Genomic DNA, 24,511 nt, shown 5'->3' with positions numbered 1-24,511 from the left:
ACAACATTTGAATGTACATAGTACGAGACTTAATATCGATGTTTCAATTCGGTGTACATTGTAAGATTTGAACCGAGGACCAGGCATACTGGTAATTATTTCGAATTCGTGCCATACTAAGTTTTGAAAAGTTGACATTGACTCAATTTGTTGTGCTATTTTGTCATATGTTTGAATCCATCCAAAAGTTTTCTCACTACCATGCTGTTCATCATATACATATGAATTTGTATTAAAAAAGTAGCGTGGATATAGTGAAATGTGAAATCCACGTTAGAATTGGAGATTGCTACGTGACACACACTCTAAATAACTAACTACGTGACACACACTCTAATTCAAATAACTAATTATGTGACACACTCTAATCCACGTTAGCGTGGGTACCGTTTTGATTTTTTTTTCAAATAACTCCTCATTAATTAATTTATAGTACTCCCTCTATTCACTTTTATAAGACCTTGAAGACATTTCAGACAATGTGCAAAACAATTCATTTTAAGTTGTCTGAAACGACTTACAAAAGTGAACGGATGGAGTATCTCGTTTCGAATGACTAATTGTTGCAAGGAAAACACGGGCATGGTAATACATACAGATTCGTTTGCGAATGAAAGAAGATTCGTTTCGTTTGCATTCTCAAATGTAGGCGCACCAGGCAGACCAGGGTCGTGTCGGGGTGGACGCTGCTTTGGTGCCTTAAAGGCAACTGCCCTTGGGTGACTGACATGTGGGCCAGCCACCTGTTGGGCCCACATGTCATGGACACAAAGGCAGGTGACTTAAGGCACCGAAGCATAGTCCTGTCGGGGTGGTCATGTGTGTCGGACAGGCGCGTAGCACCCAACCACCCCCCCCAAAGGACGACGACAATATAAGTTTGTGCTTCCACCTTTCGGATTGAAATATCTGGCGGCCCCAATTCTAGCCCTGCAAAATCTCTCTTCTCCACCGTCCCCTTCCGCGCCCAGATTGCTCAAATCCCTAATTCGCCGCCATCCCTCGAATCGCCCCTCATCTCATCTCTTTCCCCACCATTCCCCACCTCTGTGCCGGACGACGATGACGAAGACGACGGTCGCACTTCACCACTGCACCGGAGCTACCTCATCTACGCCCTAGTCCACCGCATCGGGTGGTCCACCGACAACGTCGGCCGCCGCAACTGGCATGCCTCACAGACACCGAGTTCCACCGCATCAAGTGTGCTTCACCGACGCCGTCTCCCAGCTCACCAGGGCTACTTCACCGAGCACATCATCGCACCTCCGCCCCCCGAGGCTGTTGGGGCTTCACCAACAATCTCGTCCACCGCATCGTAGCACTCCGTTGCCACTCAAGATCTGCATCCGTGTGCGGCCAGCCAACGCTAGTGCATCACCCTCAACGGCTCTGAAGTGACCCGCACTCTAGCTAGGCGAGCATGCCCACACGCCGGCCCGAACTAGGTATCCACACATCACTCCCTTGTGCACTGTTCCAATGATGTTTGGATATCCATTCACTGCTCTCTTAGCTTACACGCCTATGCAACTCTGACTTTAACTCTTATTTCTTCTGGAGATATCATCTGAAACAAGAAAATCCATTTTTTAGCGAAGCCTGACGGTGCTACGGGATCTGGTACACATCCTGCACACCCGTATAACCTTGCAAGTATCTGTCCTCCGGTACAACATCAAGGTCGATTCCTCTTATTTGATCAACCATTCACCATGTTAAAAATGCAGAGGGGGATGCAAGGAGCACAAGGCCTGCACATCCAAGCAAGTGGTAACATGGACTTGTACATGGAACATCCCAAGCGCAAGCAGAGCTGTAGTGAGCCTATACAACGAGCTAGCATAAGTCCCTGCATTTCATTTAATTCGTACTGGCATTCGTGTATGATTTGTGTGTAGTGGTTGATCCACGAATTCAAGTTACCAGGGGCGAACATTTAACTTAAAAAATACGAAGGCACTTGCACTCCGGAAATCAACATAACTTGAGAAATGTGAAGCTACATGCACTTTGAAAACCAGCTAATGATCCAAAGTAGTTCAGATTATAAACACTAAATGATGCAAGCACCAAAAAACACAAAATGCAACATGGTGTACAAGGACTACAAACATGGTATGTACCTGCTTGAATTATTCGTTCTCTGGCTGAAAATATCGAAGTGTAATTGCACGTATAACCAGTGCGCAAACTGCATATCAATATATCTATCCTGCACAAGTATGCCAATAGTTTCAAACAACAGATTAGAAAAGTATTTATGCTATGTTGTCATGATACGGGGACTTTCTGGTAGATGGCCTCGACGTTTCCTCAAGCTATGAAAATGCACTATAATTTGCTTGTCATCAATGCCTGCAAATCTCTATCCCTCTCAACATAGTAGATCATCATTAGACACTAAATCCTTCAATGAGCTTGCAAAATGCTTGCATTAGATCCCTTATTAGACACTATATGTTCATCACTAGGAGCATGTAAAATGTTTGCATCAAATCCTTCATTAGCAGTCTGTTCATTAGACACTTCAGGCTCAAAAACAACATGAGCTTGTATGTTTGCACCGGAAACTTGATTAGATACATCAGATTTAGTCAGTTCAGTATTGATTGGGGGAGTTATAAAATAAGTAGAAATTGGTTTCATTTTCTCATAGATTCCCTACATACAAGCAGTTTTACAACACCGTCAGGTTTAACTATTGGCCAGAAATTGAAGAGTTGAATTAGATATAATCAGGGATGTGATGTACCTGCTCGTTGCGCATGCTACTCTTGCAAGCTGCGACTGTCCGTTTGCGCAAGCTCGATGCCATGCCCGTGCTGCCGCCGCTGCCTCCCACGCAGGCTACACCTAGGGTTGGATCTTCATCTTCTTGTCCTTCCGTTCGCTTGAAGCCCGGCGACCGCCCTCCAATGAGGGCGCGAGGAAGTGATGTGTCAGTCTGTCCAGCGGCGGCTAGGTTAGGAGCGAACCAGACTGGAGGCTGGAGCGAATGAATTAGGATTTTTCCTGCTGTCGATCGATATGGGAGGCGCTCGTATGGGCCGCGAGCCTGCTATAGGGCCTGCCTTGCACTTATGTTATTGGCCCATCCAAATTGAAACATTTTTCTTCATTTTTTACATTGCCTGCTCATGCGTTGGGACGAACAAAACTAGCATCGGCCAACCTGGACGACTCAAACTAGGTGCACACTTTCCAGCCACCTGAGGCGGCCGCCCATACCAGCCCCTATGGTGGCGTCGCCCCTTTTTGCGTGTATGATTGGATAGTGAAAAATATTCCAGTGGCACTTTTGATTTACCCACAGAATGGTTGAATTGCTTGTTTCTATGAACTGAGTTTGCCAATAATGTGAAGGATGCCAGTCTTTTCATCCTATTGTAGATTTCTTAGATCTCGATATGCCAAAAGTAATCGCATGAAATATACAGTAAAAGCCAGTGTGATGTGTTTGGCTACAACTAGTCTGACTAGACGTCCTCATATAACATATCAAGGACGCACCATCTTACTAGATTAACCATTCGACTTACCTATGCAGTGTGGGAAGAAAGAAGTATTGGGACTGCGTATCCAAGCAATTGATGCCATGGACTTCTTTGTACAACCTTGTAAGCAAAAAAGAAGTTGCAGTGTGCCTGTACAAAGAACTAGCGTAAGTTCAGTTACCTGCTTCTTGGAATTTTAGTTAGCCACTTATTGCAAAATTATTCAATTATGTTGCTTGGCTTAATTTAGTTTGCTACTGATTATATAATGGCACAGCCTGTTAATCATATTGTAGACTACGTCTATCTATGTGTTTGATACTTACTGTTAAGAATTACATGTTTGCCTTAACTTAAATATCTACTTATTTGTTTAACTGCTTTGCTGGTGCAACAGCGGGTCACAATGATGTTAATAACTACTGTACTTTTCAGCATCCAATTGAAACTCTTTAATTCCTTGTTTGTTTAACTGGTTTGCTGTTATAACTCCCAATTGAGATGTTTTGCTAACTTCAACTTTTTTGAATCCAATCAGAACTTTAATGGCAAAACAAGTTAGCCCAAGATCAAAGAGCGAGGTACCCATGGACGTTGCATCATCCCACAACAGTGGCACCGGCCCAATCATGCATTATGAATTGCCAACTGCTGATGCTCTAGAGGCTAAACTAGTGGTAGAAAGAGATTCTGCTTCTGCACTTAGAGATGAAGTTGACATGTTGAGGAAGCAAACAACACAATCACAAGCAGTACTCAAGACAACCATTAAATATTTGGTGGATTTCAAAATGAAGCAAGCTGAGACTGACCAGATTGTTAAGGTCCTGAAGGAAAAAAGGAAATTAAATTCCTACTTGGTAAATCATAGGTGAAATATTCTTTCCATAGTTGAATAACTTTTGTGTTGTGTGTTCATGTAATCAATCAAACCATTTGTTTTAGAGATCATGTAATAATTGTTTTTTTGTTTTTTGGTTTGTAATTTTATTTGAGCACAAGTCTGTATTAATTGATAAGACTCGGAGACATTTCATTTGGATTGCTGTGCCAGACCTATAAATATGCCAATCGGGCTGAATGTGCATTCAGCAATAGTAGTAGTATAGATGGACCATAAGTGGCACGCATTGGAAAGGGCCAAGATGCTGGCTAAAAAAAGGATGCTGTTTTAGCCAAAAAAAAGTACAGCGGCCTGGCTTATGTATGTTAGTTGATATTAGTGATCCATATACTCTATAAGTGTTTATATGTCTGTTAGTTCTGTACATTCTTGGTTGATTGACTTGGTATTTGAATCTTGATACATCGCTTGTGTACATATCTAAATGGGAGTACACATTATGCTGCGTGTGACATTTGAGTTGGACATGAAGTGTCCCAAATATTCGAATTCACCTTAAACTGGATTCTAGTTTCTGAATTTGAGTATCGGCATTTGTAAACCATATTCACATATGACAGTGGAATACATCTTTGTCGTCCTTTTGAAGATATATAAAAACACATAGAATGATTTGTAAAGATTCATATAGGAATACAAAGTGGATTCGAATTTAGTTGCCAGGGTAAACGTGGATGCTTATTGTCCCAAAATTCGAAAGAAGCAGCAAAATGTCCACTCCCACGTCGGCTGCCCGAAGCCAAGTGTTTGGGAGATGGAAATTACTGTCTACCCATTACATGGACAATCCATCGGCCCGATTTCCACTGCTCTAAATAGGGGTAGGTTAGTAACTTCAATTAGACGTGACATGACCGCCTCTGAGCCCATTCCGACACGGTGGGCGTCAAACATGGGCGGCAAAACACATTTGACTCAAGCTCGTCCGAAAGACCTCTGTTTCTCCCTCAATTCCCCATTCATACATGGTGGGCGGCAAAACAAACTCGACTCGGCCGAAATTGATGTAGGCAAATATTTTCAATAGGGACAGGTTTGTAACTTCACTCAGACGTGACACAACCGTCCTACCTGTCAGCCCCGTTCATACACCATGGGCGCCAACCATGGGAGCCAACCATGGGCGCCAACCACCCTCTCCTCGCCCGAAATCGCTCTGGGCAAATATTGGCGAGATGCGAGATTACCGTCCTATCCCCAACCGACGAGACGTCCAATTTTTAAACGGGGGCTAAGTTCATAACTTTCCCATATTTCAGATAGGCGCGTCCCAAAAACATGGTTCCCCGTACCTCTCCCTCCATTTTCCCATTCATACACCGTCTGCCCTAGAACACCCCATCTCCACACCAGCCTCCGTCCGCCACCCCATCCATCGCCTCTGTCCTCCACCACATCCATAGCCACCGTCCTCCACCATGCCGGAGTGCCTACCAAGAGCGCATCGTCCACTGCTAGAGATGGACGTTTCTCATCCATGGCGATGGACCAATAGCCTTGAATCATGTCCTCTTGCTTCATCGGTGCCGTCGTCCTCTTTGCCGGGGCCGCTCACACGACCTTCTCTTCCACCGCAACAGGACTTATCCCCCGATGCACCGGTCTACCATCGCAGATCTGCTTCAACGCCACCGACAGCCATCGCACCCGCGATGCCTACACGGTGCCGCAAGAGAGGTGGTACTTCATATCTCCTCAACTTTTTGATCTCAACCAGAAAATAGATCTTAACTTGGTTACTCTACTTTCTTTTCAGCTCTTAGAATTTAGTTCTTAGTTTGAAGCAAACAATGGATGCTAAATATCATTTCTCCGGTTTGCAGCTTCAAATCTGCCATGGCACAGCCATAATACGGTTTAATTGATCATGCTTAGGGTTTAATTGATCATGTTGGTTCCGTGGTGGTTTCTTTAATAGAAATCAGAGGGGAAACCCTCTTTTGCTAAAAAAAATATGCTTAGAGTTTCCCCCTTTTATGATCACTATACGATCAGAATACGTGCTTCGTGTCATAAAAAAATATGCTTAGAGTTTTGAAAATGGCATGTTCGCTGCCTCGGGTGTGTATCTCTACAGGGTGCCCACGGTGGGTTGGCCCACCCTGGGATTTTGGGTCGTCCCAGGCCTCGATACCCCTCTGTTCTGCTGCGCGCTTCCGATCTCTACTTGCCCCCAGCCACCTGCCTCGCCAGTGACTTGCCATCCCCGGACGACATGACTCTAGGAGGAGACACCAGACTAACAGGAGGCCAGGAGCCGCTCGCCCAACAGCATCACCGCTGCCCGGGCGCGCCGCCGTGCCTACCTTCCCAGTCCGTTCAGGGCTCAGGCGTGCAGCACCCACCAAGCCAACCTGATTTATCCTGAGATACATCCTCATCACTCAGCAGCCACTCCTCATGACCCATTTTCTAATTGATTCATTACTCATTAGGCAGGACTGTCATTAGGATTCATTACTCAAAATTCCGGCCCTCGGAACAGAAACTAGTCATTTTGGATTGTTGGTCGTAGTGACATTGACCCAGATTACTACTGCAAGCCAAGTTTGTTGACAATTTTACTTGTATTTCTTACTCATTCGATATAGTATCCAATTATTCACGTCAATTAGTTGCAAACAATAAGTGCTAGACAAACTTCTTCATTCAGATTTTGGACGGTCTCTTACTGCAGTTACAATTCTGCATACTTGTCCTAATAAGCTCACAAGTAAATGATTGATTCAGTACATCTATGCTTGCCTTGTCATATTTATTATCAATATTCTTTTAGGGTGGACCACCCTGTTTCTAAATACTGGAACCGTAGACATGAGTGAATAGTATTTATCTATGTGATCTCTTCCATCATGTGTGGGTAACGAACACCGCATTGTATAGAAAGAAAGTGTCAGCTTTTACATAGGTTTCGATCTTTTACATGGAATACAATCTGCCTACTTGCTTTGTGTCGCACTACCAGCACTCCACCCTTGAAGCTAAACATTACGCCACTCATAATTGCTTAGTTTATTTGTTCAAATACGAATTTCATATGATTCTAATGTTCCTACTTCAGTTTTGAAATGTGTGCCTGCCTGTTATAGAGACATAAGGGGTTTGTATTTCTGTGTGTGGTCTGGTCAGCACAGTTGGGGAGGTGAACTTTGCATATGCAGGGGTTTATAGGGAGACACTCTCCGAGTTGATTCCGCAATGCATTCCATATATAATCTGACTACTTTTTATGTTTTCATGAATCTCAGATTCTGAATAGTATCATAATGATTATGAGCTTGCGCGCATGAAAAGAATAAAACAGAACAATGCCATGGCTGTCAAACTTGGCATTAAGGGACTGAAATCAAGTCTGGATGCAATGCAATGCAAACGCTCTCCACCTACAGATTCATGCTCAGAATATGATCCTAACAGTGATTCTGAGCTAGAGGGAGACCTAAGTCAGTGTAGCTCCCGAGTGGAGGAGTCAGAGGAAGATGCCCTATCTTATTCACCCATCAAGGTACTTGCTCTAACTTTCCAAGGTTACATTGCTCGCACATATCTTGCAACTGATGCTTTGCATTGCTTCTACTTTGTTGAACTGCCATTAGCTTAGTTTACACATCGTGTATGTGAATACGCCCTGTCTATCCATTTTCAGTACATATTCCATCTGTCATCATACCATATTTATCCATTCAAATGTTGTTCTTGTGTATCAGATGTTCAAAAGGAAGAGGGCGATTGCTGATCGTGGAGGAGCAAAAGCAAAGTATTTGGAAAAGGTAGTGGCACCTGATAAATCAAATAGCCCATTAGGTGTAGTTGCAATATCACCTGACCCACAAGATACCCCAACTCTTGCAGACTCTAGCCCTACTACACTGGTCATTTCTGATGCCCCAACTCAGCAGACCCCAGCAAACAGTATGATTATGCCAGTTGACATAGCACCAGCTGTCCATTGCAAAACCCCCATTCCAGCAAAGAGTACACCAAATCCAGTTGCCAAATCCCTTTTCGAACCAGAGAGAGCCCCAATTGCAGCAAATAGGACCCCTGTTCCATTTCTTCTCAGTTTAGAAGACGAAGCTTATGTTGTTGTCAGGAACTTTGTGCGCATCTTTCCTTCATGGAAAGATTATACCGCAGACACAGAACAATTTCCAGTCTTCCTCCGCAACTTACGCATAAGTAATGTACTAATGTTATTCATGGTCATTACTGCATATGTTTCTGCTGACAGAAGACACAAGATTTCATTCTTTTAAATAGGCGAGGAGCAAACTGGATTGTGATGACGAGCAAGAGTTGGTTGCACTTTTCAAGCTCGTTGATGAAGTATCGTTCCTACCCGAGGCAAGCGCACTTCAATGGCAAGCCTCTGAACGAAATTTCTATAAAGTCTCCGGTGCTACATTTATCCGACGGTGACTGGAATAATCTTGTTACACATTGGTCTCGGCTGCAGCGTAAGGTACTGTCTATGATATCACATCACAATTTGAACTACATTTCTGCATTTGCCTTAATGTCTCACTTGTACGAAAACTGTTAGCATAAGAACATTCGTTCTCAAGGGACCACATAATCTCGCAACTATACTGCACACTGCATTGCTCTTGTGAGTACCTCTTGCCCTATATGACCATACTTACTTTCATAGCTGTTTGATTATGTAGCATCACTGCACATGTTAGCCTCGTAATCGTCCATTTGGTGGACATTATAAGATCCGTATGGACTCTTACACAAATTTAGAATCAACCCAATGCTTTTGAAGAGGTTTAGCTCTGCAGTCCTCTTGTAAGGACTGAACATGGTCTATCACTGTACTTACATTAACAGCTACTCCCTCCATCCCATAATATAAGAACGTTTTGTACAGTACAACAGTGTTCAAAACACTCTTATATTATGGGAAGAGGGATTGGTTCATTTTGTAGCATTCTGCATCTTATCTCCCTCGCCCACCATTTACTAAAAAAGATCAGATCTATATTTAATCTTACCAACAAGTAGAATACACAGACAATGTCAGTGCAGAAGTGTAGCCCATTGCTCTTGTCAGTACATTTTGTCCTGTAATGCTTGTACTTCCAAGGATTGGTAGTTGATTATGTAGCATCAATCTGCATCTTATCTTCATTATCCTCTATCCGTTCCAGTATTATCATATCTATAATTACTCTCTACAAAATGTAGAGTACAGGCAATGCTTATGAAGAAGATTATGTGCTGAAATTCTTGAGTTATCCTTCCTTTGACATGGAGAAGGGCATTATAAAGCCGGTGTTAACTGTCAATGTAAGTCAGTCCTTCTAAAGCCTTTATCCTCAACTGCCGTTTAATTTGCTCATACTCCCTATCGTTTACTGCTGTTTAGTTTGCTGTTTCTACCAAAATGCATGTTCGTAAGAACCGTAAGTTCTAAGTTTTACTTGTAAAACCAAATTTCTTATTCATACCATGCACATTACTTAATACTCCCTATATGTATGCTTGGTTTTGTGGATCTATAATCCAGTGTGTGGTGAAGCAGCCCACGTTTGCACCTTGTCATCTCCTGTTTTATCTTACTGATGTGGCTGATGATATAAACAACATGCCATGCACATTATCCAAAATAGATACAATGATTTTCTTTGCCCTTCATCTATGCTTGTTATGTTGACATGGTAATCCAGTAGTGTGGTGAAGCTCCCCGCATTTGAACAATGCCAAATTATGATATTGATATTTTGAACTTACTCTTTATTTTCTAATTTGAAATTGGATAGAATTGACAGAACAATTATCATCTTTGTTTATACACCTGCAAAACCTGTCATCTCTCTGCTTTGTTTCAGGGTGATATGCCTGATGGCATGCACAAGTCTGCTGAAGGCTGTGAGACAAACCCAACATATATTGCAGCAAAGAAGGCAAAACATCTTGAAGATAGTGAGACAACCCCAAAGTTTTGTCTTGATGCAGTGTTCAAGTTACTTGAGACTAACAGTCAGACAAGCTCACAGAATTCGTTGTCTGAATCAGTTCAACTTCTTCAGTCCCAAGTTCTAGCAGAAAGGCATTCTTCAACTCAACTTCGACTTGAAGTCCTATCTCTAAGAAAGATTGCGGAGAACACCAATGAGAACCTCATCGCTAAACAGCTACACCTGGAAGCTATGACCGACATGCTAGGCCGGTCTCACAGCCTTGCTCAGCAGCTTGCGCAGCAGTTCCCCCGCAAGGCTAACCTTTCTTGAACTGTCTTGGAAGTGGTCTCGGTTCAGTATTATTTTGTTACGCTGCAATGGTGCCCAGTTTTTGTAATCTGCTTCTTCGTTGCGCTTTATGATCACTGGTGGCGAACTTTGATGCCCAGTGGATGTAATATACCTTAAATCCTTTATTGTATAGTGTAGGTTTATTCTTAGTTACTATGCCGTAATTTCTTTATTGTATAGAGTAGGTTTGTTCTTAATTCCTACTAGTTACTGCCATCATTTGCTATCTAAAAAAAATCAGATGTAGTCGACCGGGCCGAAACATTCGACTCTAATGGGCCAGGTTTTTAGCGGGCCACAATTGGGCCGGCCTGTGTCTTTCTTGGGCCCGAATGATTGGGGCCTTCACACATTGCGCCAGGCCCAAACTTATACCGGCCTATATTTTAGTTGGGCCTTTTGTCGACCCAGCGCTTAGTTTGGCCCAGGTAGCGTTGGGCCATTAACAGGCTGAATATTGTACTGGCCTGTTATGGCCGAGATGAAACCACGGGCCTTTAGCAGGCCAAAATGCATGTTGGGCCTCAATTTTCACTAGTTGTTGACGGGCCTTCAGCAGGCCGAAATGTAGACCGGGCCGTTATGGGCCCAGTTAGCTCACGGGCCGTTACCAGGCCGAAACATATCTCGGGCCTTAGTTGGCCCACTGATATCATGGGCCTTTAAGAGGCCGAAAGCTTAGTACAGGCATCAACAGGCCGAATTATGCGGCATGCCTTTAACAGGCCCAAAGTCACATTGGGCTTAACCGTTGCCACCTTTAGCACGGGCCGTTAGTGGGCCCGATGTCCCGTCGGACCATATATGGCCCATGGGCAGCACGGGCCATTCCCAGGCCGAAAGTCACACCGGGCTGAAATGGGCCCATGTCTACATCAGGCCTCTAACAGGCCGAAAGTTACTGGGCTATAGTTGGGCCCGAATATTTGGCGAACAATTAACGGGCCAGATCTGGCTTTGGGCCACAAATGGGCCCAAATATTGGGCAAACAATTAACGGGCCAGATCTGGCTTCGGGCCGTAAATGGGCCCAAATATTGGGGGAACAATTAACGGGCCAGATCTGGTTTCGGGCCGTAAATGGGCCTTTATTAAGTAGGCCGTTATTGGGCTGGCCCACTAGTACGTGATTAAGTTCTACGGGCCTTTGACTGGGCCGGCCTTTTTAACCTATATGGGCCTCAGTTGGGCCCAACCACGTGTCGACGTACCATAGGCATGTCTCCTCCAATGGACGGGCGACATCTGGCCCACTGACGAGCTGACAGGTGTTCCCTTCGGCCAATCAGAATTTTACACGTGTAAATTTCCCATTGGTCGTGGCTGTTAACGGGTTATCGGATCCAAAATCTGACCCGATAGCTTAACGACGTTCCATTACGATGGATGCCACGTGTCGGTCACCCTTGACGAAAGCACTTCTGTGACGCGCGATTTATCGTCATGGAAGTGGACATTTCCGTGATGATAATTTTGGTAATGTCATGGAACACTTCTACGACAGCACAGGTATGACTATCTTGATTCTGTCATAAAATCATCATGGATGTACATGCATGACAAAAAACCCAACCTACTGTGACAAACACGTATCATCACGGAAGTGTATTTTTTTGTAGTGGAAGAAGCCATCTAGCTACTGCCTACGGACCCGTAGGTCTGTAGTAAACTACTCACACATCATCGGAGGAGCATCAATGAGGATGATGAACCCCTCCGTGATCGTTTCCCCCCCGGCAAGGTGCCGGAATAGGGCTCTGATACATCCATTTTGCATCATGCTTTTATATCAATATTTATTGCATTATGGGCTGTTATTACACATTATATCTCAATACTTAGGGCTATTCTCTCTTATTTTACAAGGTTTACCATGAAGAGGGGGAATGCCGGCAGCTGGAATTCTGGCTAGAAAAGGAGCAAATATTGGAAACCTATTCTGCACAGCTCCAAAAGTCCCGCAACTCTAGGAAGTCAGTTTTGGAATTAATAAGAATTATTGAGCAAAGAAAGCACAAGAGGGGGCCCACACCCTGGCCAGGAGGGTGGGGGGCATGCCCACCCCTACTAGGCGCGCCCCTGTCTCCTGGGCCCCATGGTGGCCCTCCGGTGCCCATCTTCTATTATATGAAGACTTTTACCCTAGAAAAAATCAAAGGCAAGCTTACGGGACGAAACTCCGCCGCCACGAGGCGGAACCTTGGCAGAACCAATCTAGAGCTCCGATAGAGCTGTTCTATCGGGGAAACTTCCCTCTGGGAGGGGGAAATCATCACCATCGTCATCACTAACGACCCTCTCATCGGGAGGGGGTCAATCTCCATCAACATCTTCACCGACACCATCTCCTCTCAAAACCCTAGTTCATCTCTTGTATCTAATCTTGTATCAAAACCACAAATTGGTACATGTGGGTTGCTAGTAGTGTTGATTACTCCTTGTAGTTGATGCTAATTTGTTTACTTGGTGGAAGATCATATGTTTAGATCCTTAATGCATATTATTACTCCTCTGATTATGAACATGAGTATGCTTTGTGAGTAGATACGTTTGTTCCTGAGGACATGGGTGAAGTCTTGCTATTAGTAGTCATGTGAATTTGGTATTCGTTCGATATTTTGATGGGATGTATGTTGTCTCTCCTCTAGTGGTGTTATGTGAACGTCGACTACATGACACTTCACCATTATTTGGGCCTAGAGGAAGGCATTGGGAAGTAATAAGCAGATGATGTGTTGCTAGAGTGACAGAAGCTTAAACCCTAGTTTATGCGTTGCTTCGTAAGGGGCTGATTTGGAATCATATTTTTAATGTTGTGGTTAGGTTTACCTTAATACTTCTTTTGTAGTTGCGGATGCTTGCAATAGGGGTTAATCATAAGTGGGATGCTTGTCCAAGTAAGGGTAGTACCCAAGCACCGGTCCACCCACATATCAAATTATCAAAGTACCGAATGTCAATCATATGAGCATGATGAAACTAGCTTGACGATAATTCCCATGTGTCCTCGGGAGCTCTTTTCTCATTATAAGAAATTGTCCAGGCTTATACTTTGCTACAAAAAGGATTGGGCCACCTTTCTGCACTTTATTTACTTTTGTTGCTTGTTACTCGTTACAATTTATCTTATCACAAAACTATTTGTTACCTACAATTTCAGTGCTTGCAGAGAAAACCTTACTGAAAACCGCTTGTCATTTCCTTCTGCTCCTCGTTGGGTTCGACACTCTTACTTATCGAAAGGACTAGATAGATCCCCTACACTTGTGGGTCATCAAGACTCTTTTTTGGCGCCATTGCCGGGGAGTGAAGCGCCTTTGGTGAGTGGAACTTGGTAAGTAAACATTTATATAGTGTGCTAAAATTTTCCGTCACTTGTTACTATGGAAACTAATCCTTTGAGGGGCTTGTTTGGGGTATCTTCACCCCGACCAGTAGAGCAAAGAGTTGCTCCTCAACCTATTGAACCTACTAAAAATGTTCACTTTGAAATTCCTTCGGGTATGATACAGAAACTGCTAGCTAATCCCTTTGCAGGAGATGGAACATTGCATCCCGATTTACACCTTATCTTTGTGGATTATTTAAGCTTGCAGGTATCCCCGATGATGTTGTTAAGAGGAAGGTCTTCCCTTTATCTTTGAAGGGAGATGCATTGACATGGTATAGGCTATGTGATGATACAGGATCTTGGAATTATAAACGATTGAAGTTGGAATTTCACCAGAAGTTCTATCCTATGCATCTTGTTCACCGTGATCGTAATTACATATATAATTTCTGGCCTCGCAAAGGAGAAAGCATCACCCAAGCTTGGGGGAGGCTTAAGTCAATGTTATATTCATGCCCCAATCATGAGCTCTCAAGAGAAATGATTATTCAAAAATTTTATGCTCGGCTTTCTCTCAATGATCGCACCATGCTCGATATTTCCTATGCTGGTTCTTTTATGCTGAAGACTATTGAATTCAAATGGGACTTATTGGAAAGAATTAAACGCAACTCTGAAGATTGGGGTTCCGACGATGGTAAGGAGTCAGGTATAACACCTAAGTTTGATTGTGTTAAATCTTTTATGGATACCGATGTTTTTCGTGGATTTAGCGCTAAGTATGGACTTGACTCTGAGATAGTAGCTTCTTTCTGTGAATCTTTTGCTACTCACGTTGATCTCCCTAAGGAGAAGTGGTTTAAATATAATCCTCCCATTGAAGTAAAAGTAGTTGCACCTATTACAGTTGAAGAAAAGACTATTACTTATAATGATCCTATTGTTCCTACTACTTATGTTGAGAAACCACCTTTTCCTGTTAGAATGAAGGATCATGCTAAAGCTTCAACTGTTGTTCGTAAAAGTAATACTAGAACTTATACACCTCTTGAGCAAATTAAAGTTGAACCTAGTATTGCTATGGTTAAAGATCTCTTGGATGATGATATAGATGGGCATGCTATTTATTTCTGTGATGAAGCTGCTAATATTGCTAGACCTGATGCTAAGATACATAGACATGTCGTAGGCATGCCTGTTATTTCTGTTAAAATAGAAGATCATTGTTATCATGGCTTATGTGATATGGGTGCTACCGTGCTAGTGCTAGTGCAATAACTTTTTCCTTATATAATGAAATCATGCATGACATTACACCTGCTGAGATAGAAGAAATAGATGTTACTATTAAGCTTGCCAGTAGAGATACCATTTCACTAGTTGGGATTGTTAGAGATGTTGAAGTCTTGTGTGGGAAAGTTAAATACCCTGCTGATTTTCTTGTTCTAGGTTCCCCACAAGATGACTTTTGTCCGATTATATTTGGTAGACCCTTCTTGAATACTGTTAATGCTAAGATAGATTGCAAAAAGGATGTTGTCATGATTGGCTTGGATGATATGACTCATGATTTTAATTTTGCTAAATTTCGTAGACAACCCCGTGATAAAGAATTGCCTGGTAAGGATGAAATTATTGGTCTTTCTTCTATTGTCGTGCCTCCTACTGACCCGTTAGAACAATATTTGGTAGACCATGAAAATGATATGTTTATGAATGAAAGAAGTGAAATAGATAAAGTGTTCCTTCAACAGGAACCTATTCTGAAACACAACCTACCCGTTGAAATTCTAGGGGATCCCGCTCCACCCAAGGGTGATCCCGTGTTTGAACTCAAACCATTACCTGATAATCTTAAGTATGCTTATCTTGATGAAAAGAAAATATATCATGTTATTATTAGTGCTAACCTTTCAGAGCAAGAAGAATAAAGATTATTGAAAACTCTGAAGAAGCACTGCGCTGCTATCGGATATACTCTGGATGATCTTAAGGGCATCAGTCCCACTCTATGCCAACACAAAATTAAAGTGGAGAAAGATGACAAACCAGTTAGAGATCCTCAACGAAGATTAAACCCTAAGATGAAAGAAGTGGTAAGAAAGGAGATACTAAAGCTCCTTGAGGCAGGTATAATTTATCCCGTTGCTGATAGTGAATGGGTAAGCCCTGTCCATTGTGTCCCTAAAAAGGGAGGTATTACTGTTGTTCCTAATGATAAAGATGAATTGATTCCGCAAATAATTATTACAGGGTATAGGATGGTAATTGATTTCCCTAAATTAAATAAAGCTACTAAGAAAGATCATTACCCTTTACCTTTTATTGATCAAATGCTAGAAAGACTATCCAAACATACACATTTCTGCTTTCTAGATGGTTATTCTAGTTTCTCTCAAATACCCGTGTCAGCGAAGGATCAATCAAAAACTACTTTTACTTTCCCTTTCGGTACTTTTGCTTATAGACATATGCCTTTTGGTTTATGTAATGCACCTGCTACCTTTCAAAGATGCATGATGGCTATATTCTCTGACTTCTGTGAAAAGATTTGTGAGGTATTCATGAATGATTTCTCCGTTTATGGATCCTCTTTTGATGATTGCTTGAGCAACCTTGATCGAGTTTTGCAGAGATGTGAAGACACTAGTCTCGTGTTGAATTGGGAAAAGTGCCACTTTATGTTTAATGAAGGCATTGTCTTGGGGCATAAAATTTCTAAAAGAGGTATTGAAGTTGACAAAGCTGAAGTTGATGCTATTAAAAAGATGCCATGTCCCAAGGACATTAAAGGTAGAAGAAGTTTCCTTGGTCATGTCGGTTTTTATAGGAGGTTCATTAAGGACTTTTCTAAAATCTCTAGGCCTCTGACTAATTTATTGCAAAAAGATATTCCTTTTCTCTTTGATGATGATTGTGTAGAAGCATTTGAAATACTTAAGAAAGCTTTGATTACTGCACCTATTGTTCAGCCACCTGATTGGAATTTACCCTTTGAAATTGTGTGTGATGCTAGTGATTATGCGGTAGGTGTTGTTCTAGGGCAGAGAGTCGATAAGAAATTGAATGTTATCCAGTATGCTAGTAAGACTCTTGATACTGCCCAGAGAAATTATGCTACTATTGAAAAAGAATTCTTAGCAGTTGTGTTTGCTTGTGATAAGTTTAGACCTTATATTGTTGATTCCAAAGTTATTATTCACACTGATCATGCTGCTATTAAATATCTTATGGAAAAGAAAGATGCTAAGCCTAGAGTTATTAGATGGGTTCTCTTACTCCAAGAATTTGATTTGCATATTAGAAAGGGAGCTAAGAACCCCGTTGTAGACAACTTGTCTAGGTTAGAGAATGTTCTTGATGACCTACTACCTATTGATGATAGCTTTCCTGATGAACAATTAGCGGTCATTAATGCTTCTTGTACTGCTCCTTGGTATGCTGATTATGCTAATTACATTGTTGCTAAATTTATACCACCTAGTTTCACATACCAACAAAAGAAAAAGTTCTTTTATGATTTAAGACATTACTTCTGGGATGACCCACACCTTTATAAAGAAGGAGTAGATGGTGTTATTAGACGTTGTGTACCTGAGCATGAACAGGAACAGATCCTACGCAAGTGTCACTCTGAATCATATGGAGGACACCACGCCGGAGATAGAACTGCACATAAGGTATTGCAATCCGGTTTTTATTGGCCTACTCTCTTCAAAGATGCTCATAAGTTTGTCTTGTCTTGTGATGAATGTCAAAAAATTGGTAATATTAGTAGGCGTCAAGAAATGCCTATGAATTATTCTCTTGCTATTGAACCGTTTGATGTTTGGGGCTTTGATTATATGGGACCTTTTCCTGCCTCTAATGGTTACACACATATTTTAGTTGCTGTTGATTACGTTACTAAGTGGGTAGAAGCTATTCCAACTAGTAGTGCTGATCATAACACCTCTATTAAGATGCTTAAAGAAGTTATTTTTCCGAGGTTTGGAGTCCCTAGATATCTTATGACTGATGGTGGTTCACATTTTATTCATGGTGCTTTCCGTAAGATGCTTGCTAAGTATGATGTTAATCATAGAATCGCATCTCCTTATCACCCGCAGTCTAGTGGTCAAGTAGAGTTGAGCAATAGAGAGCTCAACCTAATTTTGCAAAAGACTGTCAATAGATCTAGAAAGAGCTGGTCGAAAAAACTTGACGATGCATTATGGGCCTATAGAAATGCATATAAAAATCCTATGGGTATGTCTCCGTATAAGATGGTTTATGGAAAAGCATGTCACTTACCTCTTGAACTTGAACATAAAGCATATTGGGCTATTAAAGATCTCAACTATGACTTCAAACTTGCCAATGAGAAGAGGTTATTTGATATTAGCTCATTTGATGAATGGAGAACCCAAGCCTATGAGAATGCCAAGCTATTCAAAGAAAAAGTCAAACGCTGGCATGACAAAAGGATACAAAAGCGTGAGTTTAACGTAGGTGATTATGTGTTATTATTCAACTCTCGTTTAAGATTTTTTGCAGGAAAACTTCTCTCTAAATGGGAAGGTCCTTACGTCATCGAGTAGGTCTATTGTTCTGGTGCCATAAAAATCAACAACTTCGAAGGCACAAGTCCGAGGGTGGTGAACGGTCAAAGAATCAAACATTATATCTCAGGTAAATGTTGAAACTAATATTATTGTAACCATAACCCCGGAGGAATACATAAGGGACACTTTCCAGAATGTTTCAGACTCCGAAAAGGAATAGGTATGTGGTACGGTAAGTAAACCGACTCCAAAACAATTCTAATGGCAATTTTTATCCGTTTTGGAATATTTAAGAATTTTGGGAAGAAATAAGTAGTCCGGGAAGGACACGAGGCCTCCACGAGGGTGGAGGGCGCGCCCACCCTTCCTGGGCGCGCCCCCTGTCTCGTGGCCACCTCGTGTGCCTCCCGGACTCCGTTTTCTTGCATGTTACGTATTTTGGTCGGTAAAAATTCATTATATAATCTCCCGAAGGTTTTGACCACCATATCACGCAAATATCCTCTATTTTCGTTTCGAGCTGTTTTTCTGATAGATCTAGAGCACCATGATGTCTCCAAGCACTCCCAAGGACAAGTTTTTTGATAGGGTTATCAACCCCTATCTCGTGGAGGTGCTGCAACACCCTCAAACCATTGAGATGAGTGAGGGGGTGCTGCACATCCGTGATGTGGAGGGACCAAGGCGTACCGGAAGCGTGGAGACAAAGCTCGAAGCCATGGAGCAACAAGTTTTCAAGTGCCAAGGGATGATGGAGCATGGATTCAACGCCAACCAGATGATGATCACGGAGTTCAGCAACAACCACAAGCTAGATGCCAAGGTCATTGGGGAGACCATCTTCAAGCTTCAAGAGAAACTCAAGCACCTCCAAGCCCAGATCTATGACCTACAAAACCAAAACTGTGAGTATGAATATAGATTCAAGAGGATGAGTTTGGCTGCAGATTTGAGGATCTCGGAGACTCGATCATCCTTCTATGATGGTGAGCCTATGCCTTGGAAGATGGATGACAAGCCTACATCATCAACAACTCCTACTTCACCACCTCCGAGGACATAATCACATGGGTATGGGCACTCCCCTTGGCAACTGCCAAGCTTGGGGGAGGTGCCCCAGTATCGTATCACCATCACACTTCTATCTTTACCGCTTTACTTAGGTCGAATCCTTTAGTAATATTTTGATCTAGTAGATTGAAGTTTTGATACAAATTAGTTTTGAGTTTTGCTTTCCCTATATAATCGAGTTCGTGAGCTATCTATAATAAAGATTAGTGTTGAGTCAAAGGGCTTTGCTATCTTGCTATGATCTTGAGAAAAATAGAAAGAATATAGAAGGAATAAAAGAGTTCATATTGATCTTGTGGATAGTAATGACTTCACACATAGAAAGTATGAGGCTTAAAAATTGTTGAGAGTTGACAAGCATATTTTTGGTCATCGTTGCAATTAATAGGAAGTAATAAAGAAAGAGAGGTTTTCACATATAAATACACTATCTTGGACATCTTTTATGATTGTGATCACTCATTAAAGTATGACATGCTAAAGAGTTGATGTGAGACAAGGACGACAACGTAATGGATTATGTTTCCTCACATCCCAGTTAAAGTATATTGTCATTGACCTTCCGAACATGTTGAGCTTGCCTTTCCACCTCATGCTAGCCAAAAATTCCTAGCACCAAGTAGAGATACTACTTGTGCTTCGAAATATCCTTAAACCCAGTTTTGCCATGAGAGTCCACCATATCTACCTATGGATTGAGTAAGATCCTTCAAGTAAGTTGTCATCGGTGCAAGCAATAAAAATTGCTCTCTAAATATGCATGACTTATTAGTGCGGAGAAAATAAGCTTTATACGATCTTGTTATGGAAGCAATAAAAGTGACGGACTGCATAATAAAGGTCCATATACAAGTGGCAATATAAAGTGACGTTCTTTTGTATTAAGATTTTGTGTATCCAACCCTAAAAGCGCATGACAACCTCTGCTTCCCTCTGCGAAGGGCATATCTTTTACTTTATGTCTTTTACTTTATGCAAGAGTCAAGGTGATCTTCACCTTTCCCTTTTTCATTTTATCCTTTGGCAAGCACCTCATGTTGGAAAGATCCTGATACATATATCCAATCAAATGTTCGTTAGCATGAACTATTATTGTTGACATTACCCTTGAGGTAAAACGTTGGGAGGCAACATTATAAGCCCCTATCTTTCTCAGTGTCTGATTAAAACTTCATAACCATAAGTATTGCGTGAGTGTTAGCAATTGTAGAAGACTATATGATAGTTGAGTTTGTGGACTTGCTGAAAAGCTCTATTCTTGACTCTTTCTGACGTTATGATAAATTGCAATTGCTTCAATGACTGAGATTATAGTTTGTTAGTTCCCAATGAAGTTTATGTTTCATACTTGACATTATGAATAGATTGTTACTTGAGCAAAAGAAATCATATGATAAGATCTATTTATGTTGCTGTTATAAGAATGATCATGATGCCCTCATGTCCGTATTTTATTTTTATTGACACCTCTATCTCTAAACATGTGGACATATTTTTCGATTTCGGCTTCCGCTTGAGGACAAGCGAGGTCTAAGCTTGGGGGAGTTGATACGTCCATTTTGCATCATGCTTTTATATCAATATTTATTGCATTATGGGCTGTTATTACACATTATATCTCAATACTTATGGCTATTCTCTCTTATTTTACAAGGTTTACCATGAAGAGGGGGAATGCCGGTAGCTGGAATTCTGGCTGGAAAAGGAGAAAATATTGGAAACCTATTCTGCACAGCTCCAAAAGTCCCGCAACTCCACGGAAGTCAGTTTTGGAATTAATAAGAATTATTGAGCGAAGAAAGCACAAGAGGGGGCACACACCCTGGCCAGGAGGGTGGGGGGCGCGCCCACCCCTACTGGGCGCGCCCCCTATCTCCTGGGCCCCATGGCGGCCCTCCGGTGCCCATCTTCTGCTATATGAAGGCTTTTACCCTAGAAAAAAAATCAGAGGCAAGCTTACGGGACGAAACTCCGCCGCCACGAGGCAGAACCTTGGCGGAACCAATCTAGAGCTCCGGCAGAGCTGTTCTGCCGAGGAAACTTCCCTCCGGGAGGGGGAAATCATCACCATCGTCATCACCAACAATCCTCTCATCGGGAGGGGGTCAATCTCCATCAACATCTTCACCATCACCATCTCCTCTCAAAACCCTAGTTCATCTCTTGTATCCAATCTTGTATCAAAACCACAAATTGGTACATATGGGTTGCTAGTAGTGTTGATTACTCCTTGTAGTTGATGCTAATTGGTTTACTTGGTGGAAGATCATATGTACAGATCCTTAATGCATATTATTACTCCTCTGATTATGAACATGAGTATGCTTTGTGAGTAGTTACATTTGTTCCTGAGGACATGGGTGAAGTCTTGCTATTAGTAGTCATGTGAATTTGGTATTCGTTCGTTATTTTGATGAGATGTATGGTGTCTCTCCTCTAGTGGTGTTATGTGAACATCGACTACATGACACTTCACCATTATTTGGGCCTAGAGGAAGGCATTGGGAAGTAATAAGTATATGATGGGTTGCTAGAGTGACAGAAGCTTAGACCCTAGTTTATGCGTTGCTTCGTAAGGGGCTGATTTGGATCCATATGTTTAATGTTGTGGTTAGGTTTACCTTAATACTTCTTTTGTAGTTGAGGATGCTTGCAACAGGGGTTAATCATAAGTGGGATGCTTGTCCAAGTAAGGGCAGTACCCAAGCACCGGTCCAACCACATATCAAATTATCAAAGTACCGTACGCGAATCATATGAGCGTGATGAAACTAGCTTGACGATAATTCCCATGTGTCCCCGGTAGCTATTTTCTCATTATAAGAAATTATCCAGGCTTGTCCTTTGCTACAAAAAGGATTGGGCCACCTTGCTGCACTTTATTTACTTTCGTTGCTTGTTACTCGTTACAATTTATCTTATCACAAAACTATCTGTTACCTACAATTTCAGTGCTTGCAGAGAAAACCTTACTGAAAACCGCTTGTCATTTCCTTCTGCTCCTCATTGGGTTCGACACTCTTACTTATCGAAAGGACTATGATAGATCCCCTACACTTGTGGGTCATCAGGCTCTAGATTGGATCTCATGGTTCTGGAACTTGCGGTGGCTGGAATTGTGTTTCATCGACTCCCCTAGAGTTTTTGGAATATTTGGGTATTTATAGAGCTGAGAGGCGGTGGAGATGACACATGTGAGCCCCCGCTACCCACTAGGGCGGCCAGCCTCTAGCGTGCCCTAGTGCCTTGTGGGCTCCATAGGCCCCCCTCCTGTATTTCCTTGGCTCCCAAGTTGTCTTCTGGGCTGAAACAAATGTCCAAAAAGTTTGCTGCATTTGGACTCCGTTTGACATGGATATTCTGGGAAGTAAAAACAAGCAAAAAAGGAACAACTGGCACTGGCACTATGTCAATAGGTTAGTCGCAAAAAATGATATAAAGTTGCTATAAAATGAATATAAAGCATCGAAGAATGATAATATAACAACATGGAACAATCAACATGAAAAAAATATGCCCTAGAGGCAATAACAAAGTTGTTATTTTATATTTCCTTTTTCATGATAAATGTTTATTATTCATGCTAGAATTGTATTGATCGAAAATTTTAATACATGTGTGAATACATAGACAAACGCTATGTCCCTAGTGAGCCTCTACTTGACTAGCTCGTTGATCAAGGATGGTTAAGGTTTCCTAACCATGGACATGAGTTGTCATTTGATAACGGGATCACATCATTAGGAGAATGATGTGATGGTCAAGACCCATCCGTTAGCTTAGCACTATGATCATTCAGTTTTATTGATATTGCTTTCTTCATGTCAAATACATATTCCTTCGACTATGAGATTATGCAAGTCCCGGATACTGAAGGAATACCTTGTGTGCTATCAAACGTCACAACGTAACTGGGTGATTATAAAGATGCTCTATAGGTATATCTGAAGGTGTTTGTTGAGTTGGCATAGATCGAGATTAGGATTTGTGATAACCCACAAGTATAGGGGATCAATTGTAGCCTCTTTCGATAAGTAAGAGTGTCGAACCCAATGAGGAGCTAAAGGTAGAACAAATATTCCCTCAAGTTCTATCGACCACCGATACAACTCTACGCACGCTTGATGTTCGCTTTACCTAGAACAAGTATGAAACTAGAAGGACTTTGTAGGTGTGATAGGATAGGTTTGCAAGATAATAAAGTGAAAGAACATGCGGTGCCCCCATGTTTGGTTTTGGTAATTGATGACAATCTCTATGGACTAATGGTTGTCTTGAGTTATATTTGAAGGATTTGTCCATAGGATTTTCTTGAAGTCCATGTGTTGGTTTCAAGGAGTTTATGAGTTGACCAAGGTGCTATTAAGGAATTATCCAAAGATTGGTCATGCGAGTGTTGAGATTATTGCAAGCATGTCTTGAAGAAGAAGGTTGTGTGATCATTCATGTTTACCTTCAATACATCATCGAAATGAAGAGAGTTGCAAAGATTTAAGGTTGATCAAGACTAAGTCAATAGTGAATCAAGTTGATCAACTCACAAAGCGTAGAAGATGTACCGAGAGGGATCAAGTGATCCCATGGTATGGTAAGCTTTGTCCATTGCACTTTGTGTACTAACCCATGGTCTATGTGAGAGTTCTATGTGGGGTTAGGTACGTATCCATGGGCTTGCATCAAGAGGAAGATATCATACAACCCATGGAAAGGATGACATCAAGTGGTGATCGTCATCAAGATTGCCGTGTGCAAGTTCAAGTGGAGCATCACGAAGAGATCAAGTGCTTGAATCTTGCCATCCATTGTGGTGTCAATGGACTTGTGAAGATGAGCCGAAGAGTGGCTCACCCATAGTGGACTATGGGGGAGCAATCATCTAGTCTTCATCGAGCCAAAGCAATCAAGAA

This window comes from Triticum aestivum, chromosome 3B (genome assembly GCF_018294505.1).
Source record: "Triticum aestivum cultivar Chinese Spring chromosome 3B, IWGSC CS RefSeq v2.1, whole genome shotgun sequence".
In the NCBI taxonomy this organism is placed as follows: domain Eukaryota; kingdom Viridiplantae; phylum Streptophyta; class Magnoliopsida; order Poales; family Poaceae; genus Triticum; species Triticum aestivum.
Note: the sequence above shows the minus strand (reverse complement) of the source record.